At 37.5% G+C, this 9,119-nt stretch overlaps 1 long non-coding RNA gene across 1 annotated transcript; it reads left to right on the top strand.

Annotated features, from left to right (window-relative positions):
- The first annotated feature begins 2,729 nt into the window (after positions 1–2,729).
- LOC110222738 (uncharacterized) lies at positions 2,730–6,372 on the top strand. The gene is made up of 3 exons (XR_013487556.1): positions 2,730–2,918; positions 4,323–4,444; positions 6,284–6,372. It is a non-coding gene; the product is annotated as an uncharacterized LOC110222738 (long non-coding RNA).
- The last annotated feature ends 2,747 nt before the right edge of the window (positions 6,373–9,119 follow it).

The raw sequence follows: 9,119 nt of genomic DNA, 5'->3' as shown, positions 1-9,119 counted from the left end.
TTCTATTAGTTTGTGTCAGAGATGAAACTAATTCATGGTAGGAGATTGTCTAAAATATACAAGTCTGAAGCATGCAGTCATATTTACAATATGGATTCCCCTTTTGTGCCTGAGCTGGGAAAATGGGTTTATTTTCACTTTCTGTTTAGATGGAAATGTATGACCTTAGACCTACAGCAAAAATCTTGAATGTGGTCTAGTGAATTGCCCTATTTTCTGCCTTAAAACTCCATTAGTTTGAGAAATTCTCTGGTTCCACTGCAAAATTGCTCAGATGGCTCTGGTACAGGATCACGTAATATTGTGTTATTTAATGACTTCAAAGGCATCAGGCATTCAGTTTTCTTGCCAACTCACTAAACCTCTTCCTTGTAATGATATTGATAAAAGGTATAGCAGATGCACAACAGCTGGCTTGTGAACTTCACCATCTCAGCCATTTCTTGGCACCATCATCAAAGTCTTTCCCTGAATACCAATCTTAATTGATGAGAATTTCACAATCTCAGGGTTTTAAAGTGTTCAATACATTTCCCTACTTAGATAATTTCAACTTACACAATTCTACATGAGTCATGAATGGCTAGATACTTAAAGTTTAGCATTCCTTTATTTTTTATGAGTATAACTTACAGGATATTCTTTCCTAATTAGTTAGCTTACAAAGAGATATTGCTTCCCAAGTTTTATCCTAGAGTATAATTTTTATGGTTGAGTTGTAAAACCTTTGAAAATAGGAGTTTATAATACAAAGTGACAAATCCTAGCTGCAGTTCAACCATCTGCCTCTAATAAATACATGTTCTTTCTCTCCCTTTCAACCCTGACATTTCCTTCCATGACCCAAGGTCAATTTAAAAAAATATATATTGTATCAAAGAATGCTGGAAAGCAGATATTAATGAGGGGAATGTAACTCTGAGTAACAGTTCTATAAGTTACTCCTGACTACCAACAGGCTTACTTAATAATAATGCCAATTATCTTTATTAACAACTCTCACAATTCTGAGGATTCAGTTATTCAGAACCATGGACAGCAATATACCTTCTCCATCAAAAGGTTAACTTTCTTGACTACACATGGTAAAATGGGATATTGAGAGTTTCGCATGACAATAACGTACATTTATCTTAATTCTCGGGTGCCATCTGCTTTGTATGTGCCTTCAGGATTTCAAAACTCGATGAAGACTGATGATGACATTATCTAGGAGACATGAAGCCTTCAGGCAGCGAGGGAACAATGGTACCTCTCAGACAGGTATAACCTAGATTTAATAATCAATCATATTATTGGTTTCATTGACAATGACTTTCTCTGAGCACTAACTTCAATTCTTTCTTTGTACTATAAAATAATTATACAGTGATTGGGGTGCCTGGGCAGAAAAATATTAAGTGAGAGGCTTCTTCTGCTTGGATACAGTAGGGAGAACTAGTTATCAGTAAGTAGAAGTTACAAGGAGAATAGTAGATTTCAGTTCAGAATAAAGAAGGACTTGATAGTAAGTCTGTCTTTGTATAGATTGAGACAGATAAATCTTTTGTGCCTGAGAGTTCTAAGCATACAGTGTGTATATGGGTGTGTGTGTATATATATATATGTATACATGTATATATATGTATATATATGTATATATATATACATATATATGTATATATATATATACACATACATGTATGTATGTATGTATGTATGTATGTATATATGTATATGTATATTCTCTAAGTATACAAAGCTAATCAGGTATCTGCAATAGTTTAGCAATTGTTAGGTAACCTAATTACACAATTGCTAGGTAACCAAGTTACCTAACAATGGGTGAATGACTGCAGTCAAAAAATAGAGCAAGTCAAGATCCTGTGCCAGTCAGAATGGGACCAGGTGTATGAGTAGCCTCTTGACTTCCAACCTGGGGAAGATATAGACACCCATGCAAAAAGAGGAGACAGATAAACAGAGAGAGAGAGAGTGTTAGTTCATCCAACACCAGGCAGGTGGATATGTCAAGATCAAGGGAAGCTAGCATAAACCCAGATGTGATGACAACAAAATGAGAAAGTGATTGAAATGATCATGATGCCCAATATTGATTATGGAAGCAATAAGAAAACAAAACACATGCTGTCCAGTCAATTTAGAAAAAAATTGGTATTTGTTGTTCAGTTGTTTCAGTCATGTCCATTTCTTTGTGACCCAATTTGGGGTTTTCTTGGCAAATATACTGGAATGGTTTGCCATTTCTTTCTCCAGCTCATTTTGCAGATGAGGAAACTGAGGCAAACAATGTGAGGACCAAGGTCATACAGCTAACAAGTGTCAGAGGCCAAATTTGAACTCAGGTCTTCCTGACTCTAAGCTCAGTATTCTATCACTATGTCATACGGCTACCCTAAAAATGAGATGTGTGATGTTAAAGAGCTGGACGAGTTCCTACTGTGAAACAAACCTTACTACGTGGCCATTACTTACAATTGTTCTTCTAAAAATGGTAAAGTCATTGTGGAGCTCAAATGAACATCAAGCTTACCAATCAAAAGCTTGATGAAGGAATGAAAAAAATGAACAAATTATTCTGAAAAATCCTACTTGTATTAGACAAAACTTCAAAATGCCATCAACAAGAACAAGGAAATAGGTATAAGGATCCAGTAACTGTGTAAGAGGTGGGAATGGGCTTTGCTATAACTAAACTCCTTTTGCCTTTTACTTCTCCTCATAGGTCTAAGTGGTCCACGACACAGGTAAGTAGAGCAGTTGAAGACATAATCAGTGAATTGCAGAGGTGGAAAAGTCCTCCAACATACTCTAGTTCAACCTGGATCTCAACATGGATTCCCTCTATGATGTGCATGACAAGTAGTCACCCACCTTCCACCTGAAGTAAATGGATGGAGAATTTACTTCCTCCACAGGTACCGCATTCCACATTACACTGACGTTAACTTGTTAGGAGATTAGTTCTTACACTGAATTGAAATCTGTCCCTTACAATTGACAATGATTTCTCCTGGTTCTATTTTCTGGTTCTTCCTTCCACATAAAAGCATTTCAACAACTTAAAGGTAGCCATCATAGCCCCAACTCGGTATTTTCTTGTCTAAGCTAAATATGCAGAGTTTCTTCAGTTGAAGCTCTAGTGGCATGGTCTCTGATTTCTTCAGCATTCTGACTGTTCTCTTCTAGATGCAATAAATTTCTCCTTAAATATATATTTTTCTGAACTAGACTCAATACTTCAAAAATGTTCTGACCCAGGCACAGAACTTTAGAGTAACCACCTCCATTGTTCTCTACACTAAGTCTCTTAATGAAACTTAGAATAGACTAGTTGGTGGGGTTTTTTTTTGTTAGTCAATAGGCATTTACTGAGCACCTACTCTGTGCCTTAGCACTGTGCTAAGCACTAGGAATACAAATAAAGGCAAAAGACAGTCCCTGCTGTCTAGGAACTCATGGCTTAATGGGGGAAACAATGTATAAACAACTGTGTATAAACAAGCTACACAGGGGATAAATCAGGATAATCAGCAGAGGGAAGGGACTGACATTAAGGAAGATTGGGAAAGATTTCCTGTAGCAAATGAGCTATTAGCTGGGACTAACAGGAAGCCAGAGAAGCCAAGAAGTAGAGATGCTGAAGAAGAGCATCCCAGGAATGGGGGACAACCCCTGAAAATGGCCAGAGTTGAGAGATGAAGAGTCTTGTTCAAGGAACAAAAAGGAGAACAGTGTCACTGTATTACAGAGTAAAAGGGAGTGGGGTATAAGGCACAAGAAGACTGAAAATATATATTTGTGTGGAGCAATTATTAATTCATATTGAGCTTATAAAGCTCCCCAAATCATTTTCAAATTAATTGTTCTTTAGCTGTTTCCAAAATTCTCTACTTTTTGGCTGATTTTTTAAAACCCAAGTATAGGACTTTATATTAATCTCTAACAAATAACTTCTTATTAGGCATAATCTCTTATTCTAATTTGCCAAGATCTTTTGGGATCTTGACTATTATCCAGTGTGTCAATTATCCCTTCCAGTCCATGCCATCTGAAAATGTGATATCTGACATCTATTTCTCTATCCAAGACATTGATTAAAAATATTGAAGAGGGCAGGGCTAAGGAGAGAACCCTGAGGTAACCTACTATACGCCTCCCTCCAGGTTGTAATAGATTTGTTAATCACTCCTCTCTGAGTCTAGTAGTTCAACTAGTGCACACCTCTACATCTTGACCATAAAGATATTAGGAGAGACTTTGTCAGATGCCTTGCTGAAACCCAGGAATATATGTTGTCTTTTCCTGATTTAACATTCTAGTAACCCCATCAATGGAGAGCACCTCAAACTCAGGATACCCAAGACGGAAGCTCCTGAAAAGTAGGAATTGTTCCATTCTTTGTATTTGTATGACCAGGTCTTAGCACAGTGCCCAGCACATGGTAGGTGTTTAATACATATTTGTTATTTATTGTTGAACTCAGTAATGCCTATCCCCCTTTTACTCTCCTATATCTATTAATAGCACCATCATTCCCCCAATTATCCAAGCTTAAGAGCACAAAAGTCATTTTTGTGATACAGTCAAATCAAGTCAAGAAACATTTATTAATCACCTACTATGTCCCAGGAGTTATGTTATGCACTTGAGAAACAATTCTAATATGTCTAACTCTAATATGTTCACTACATATGTGACCTTGAGCAAGTCACTTGTTGAAATTACTTCTTGAGGCAAGACCTGAGTTTTCTTTTTTTTTTCTTTCTTTCTTTCTTCTTTCCTTCCTTCCTTCCTTCCTTCTTCTTTCTTCTTTCTTTCTTTCTTTCTTTCTTTCTTTCTTTCTTTCTTTCTTTCTTTCTTTCTTTCTTTCTTTCTTTCTTTCTTTTGTGAGGCAATTGGGGTTAAATGACTTGCCATAGTCACACAGCTAGTGAGTGTTATGTATCTGAGGCTAGATTTGAACTCAGGTCCTCTTGACTTCAGGGCCAGTGCTCTATCCACTGTGCCATCTAGCTGTCCCAAGACCTGAGTTTTCTTATCTGTAAAATCACAGATATGGATTACGTGGCCTGGTGTCATGTGTAGCTCTATCTCTAAGACCCTATAACTCAACTTCTCCCTCTCCCCAATACAGAGTAAGGTACTAAGTCGTATCTTTTCTCTCTTCACTGTGCCCCTTATTTCTGCCCCCACTTCCCATTTTCACTGTTACTACCCCAGTTCATATCCTCATTATCTCTCACCTGGGCTATCTTAATAGCATCCTGATTGGTCTGAAAAGCAGCATGGCATACTATGTAAAGAATTGCACTTGGAATCATGAAAGATCTGGGTTCAGATGCTACTTCTGGCACTTACTGACTGTGTTCCTGAATCAATCACTTAACCTACTAGTAACCCAGGCAATCTCTAAGATTATAATTTGCAAGATAAGGACTCATATATTTGGAAGAGTTTTTTCAATGAATTCCTGATACCCTTGAAATCACAGATGTGTTCTATATCAAATCCTAACTGATATTCTTGTCTCTAGGCCTTCCTCCACAACCATGGTTGGGAACCTACAGCCTCCAGGCCACATGTGGCCCTCTGGGTCCTCAAGTACAGCCCTTTGACTGAATCCAAACTTCATAGAACAAATTCCCTTAATAAAAGGATTTGTTCTGTAAAATTTGGACTCAGTCAAAAGGTCACACCCAAGGACCTAGAAGGTCACATGTGGCCTGGAGGCCACAGGTTCTCCACCTCTGCTCTGCAACATAGCCAGAATAATCTTCCCAATGCACAGCTCTGATCCTACTCCTCCCTCACTCCTAAGTCTTTGATGGCTCCTTGTGACCTACTGCATGAGGTCTAAATCTCTTAGCCTAGTTTATTTTCAATCCCTGAATATATTCCAATATTATTTGGTCTTAATGACACTGGATCTCAAAAGGGCACTTTGTAAATTTTGTCACAGAATTAGCAGAACAAATCTCCAAAAATTAAGAGAAATGAAAGAATGAAAAAAAAAACCTAGGTTTTACAACACCAGGAACTTATAGGACTTGGACTTCATAATAATAGTACCTTCAGGGCATTGCAAGTGACAGAAACCCAAATTGTGCTTTTCAGTAAATTTTAACCAGTTCTGATAATTTTATTACCCAGTATAGTTGCCCAGTTCAATATTATTTTTAAGTTCATCACTTAAAATACTCAGTATTGAAAAATATCCAGCCTTCCCTATTATGACACAAATAATAATCTTTTCCACCCCTGTCCTCTTGTATTTCCAAAGGAATTCACACATCTTTCTGGAATGGAGGGAAGGACCAAGAAGATAACCTTAAACTGTCATCTAAAATGAGACCTTTATTTGCAAAGTTATGTTTGCTTGTAAGTACCGTAGACAGATTTGTATTCAATGTATTTGGAATCTTACATGCATTTTTTTGCTCTTGCCTTTGATCTCTCTCCTCTTAAAATATATGCACTTATTCTCTGCTTACCTTAGGATTTCAATTCTGTCTTCCAGATACTGTCCTGATAGTCTGAATCATTGGCTCTGTTCTCAATAAAGTACAGAAGATGGATAGCTTGAGCACTTTGCTTCAGCTCTTATAAATCTAATAAATGGACCCATCCATATCATCTCTCTTGGAATCCTTCACATTGCCCTGGTTGGTTTTTGTTGCAGATAAGAAAAGGGAATGTTTTCCAGGCTTGATATTGATGAGTCTGAAACAGCTACACTAATAATTCTACATCTATACAACTTTATTTTTATTGTTCAACAAGCAATGAGTGGCATTCCCTAAGCGAACAACAATGTGGCTCAAGCAATAAAGAATCAGGTATTGTCAGGTCATTTGGTGTATAAGTTATGCTGGGCATTGCAACTCCCAAGTGCTACTGAGCACTGGAAATGTGTTCCTAACAAATGCCATGGAATGTTGGTAGCCACTACTCTCCCCTGACAAGCTGATCTGGAGATTAGATAAACTTCCTGAACCTGTTCAATTTTGGTATTGAAAAATGGGAAGTCTGCTATATAAGAATGAGCCTCCTGTGAATAAGCAAGCTTCTAAAATTGGGAGATATAATATGCTTCACCAGAAGAAAGAAATCACAAGAATCAGATCCAGAGTAATATACTTATTTTGGGGAGGGAAGAAAGGGTGTTTAGACCAAAATCTTACTTGTATTTTTTTAGCATATGTTTTAAAAACCATTTTCTATCCCTCTTCCCCCACCCAATCCCATCACCATCCTCATCAGAGGTCTACCTGGGTGACCCAAGGCAAGTCATTTATTGATTAATCTAGAGGTGAGACCTGATCTGGAGATCAGGTGAACTTCAAAGGCATGAAGATGTAAAGAAAAAATTTGAATGAACATTAATATGAGCTATATTATTTTAGTATGAGACATGTCCAAGAGTGAGAAAGGGACAGGCAGAAGGAGGAAGGGAAGGAGAGAACTTTTTTGGTCTTCAAATATAATAGTACCATTTAAAATTTGAATCACGTTGATAAATAATACCCAGGATGGATCATTAATTCATGAGTTCAATAGGAACATTGTCAATATTGCTGGTGGATAGTCCATAGCTTATTGACATTGATTTTTTATAACCTTCCTTAAAACTTCTAAAGCTTCCAATGAAGCCTTTGATTTTCCTTGGTTATCTTTTGTTTAAAAACAGCAAAAACAAGTATGAAAACATGCCTCACCAAAAGCAGGGAAATCTACCTTAGGCGAATCAATGAACAATCAATCAATGAGCATTTATTATGTGCCAAACACCGTATTAAGTACTGGAAGTACAAAGATACAAAAAGGAAATGATTCTTAGTCCAAAGTGATGGATAATAGATTAGATTCTACCCCTGTTTTAAAGAAGTATATATAATATTAATATGCAGAGAGTAATTATGTACATAATAAATACAAAATAAACAAAGTAGTTAAATACAATCCACTGGAGAAGGAAATGGCAAACCAGTCCAGTATCTTTACCACCAAAAAAACCCAAACGAACAAAGAAAAAACCATGAATACTATTGGTGTGCCATGATCCACAGGATCATGAAGAATCAGACATCACCGAATGATTGAACAACAACAACAACAGATTTAATATAAAGCTGTTAGGGAGGTATATGCATTTTGAAGAAAGCGCTGCTCCAGCTATGTCTTCAAGGAAATGAGGAATATCTATGACTCAGAGTTGAAGAGAGAGTACATTCCAGATATGAGAGGCAGCCAATGCAGGTGCAAGGCACAGAAATGGAAGCTAGAGTCCCATGAGTGAGGAACAGAGAGAAGGCCACAAATGCAGTCCATATCATTGGGTCCAACCGAAATACCAAGTAATCTAAATTCAGTAAAGAGAGTCCAGTCCCTTGGTTTACCACAGGCAACACTAAGGAAATCTCTGATTTTTGCAGAAGCTGTGCACTGTAGAATTATGGGAGATGACATTTGTTTTGAACAAACATGAATTTCCCAGAACGTCATGAAAACCACGTTGCTGGAAGGAGCTGACCCCTAACTCTTCTAGGTTTTGGGGTTTTTTTGCACAGGGACCAGTTCTAAAGACAGATGGGGTCCAAATGGAGATAACTAAGTCTCTACTTACACAGGCCTCTGACTTTTCTAGGAAGAAAATGGCTTTATAAACCAGTTCATTCCCAGCCTGCCCTCCCAGGGCCTGAACTTTTATAATGAGATAGACTAGATAGGGTGGATTGCATTTTGCTCAAAATGAATTATCATCATAATAGCTACGTAGGCCTCCTATCAAGAACCCAACACTAGAATAGGAGTTAAAGGAAGAGTGAAAAAGGGGGAGGGGAGAGAAAAATTTACATATAGAGATAAGCATGGACACTCAGTAAGGAAACAGGCCTTCACTTCAAAAAGACGAACTCAGCAGAGGTCTCATTCCTGTTAAATATGTAGCGTGTGCTTATTTGATGATGAAAATCAGAGAATGGCTATTTGAATGGAAATGCATTTTAATAGATGTTTGAGGCAGAAGCAGGCCCTCCATTCTCTTCTCTATCACACAGACACCTTCTTGACCATCATTACCAGGAAGGAAGGAATATAGACCTCTCTAATCACCCTGT

Source organism: Phascolarctos cinereus, unplaced genomic scaffold, assembly GCF_003287225.1.
Source record: "Phascolarctos cinereus isolate Bilbo 61053 unplaced genomic scaffold, phaCin_HiC Scaffold_5;HRSCAF=322, whole genome shotgun sequence".
In the NCBI taxonomy this organism is placed as follows: domain Eukaryota; kingdom Metazoa; phylum Chordata; class Mammalia; order Diprotodontia; family Phascolarctidae; genus Phascolarctos; species Phascolarctos cinereus.
This window is presented reverse-complemented; position numbering and strand designations above follow the sequence as displayed.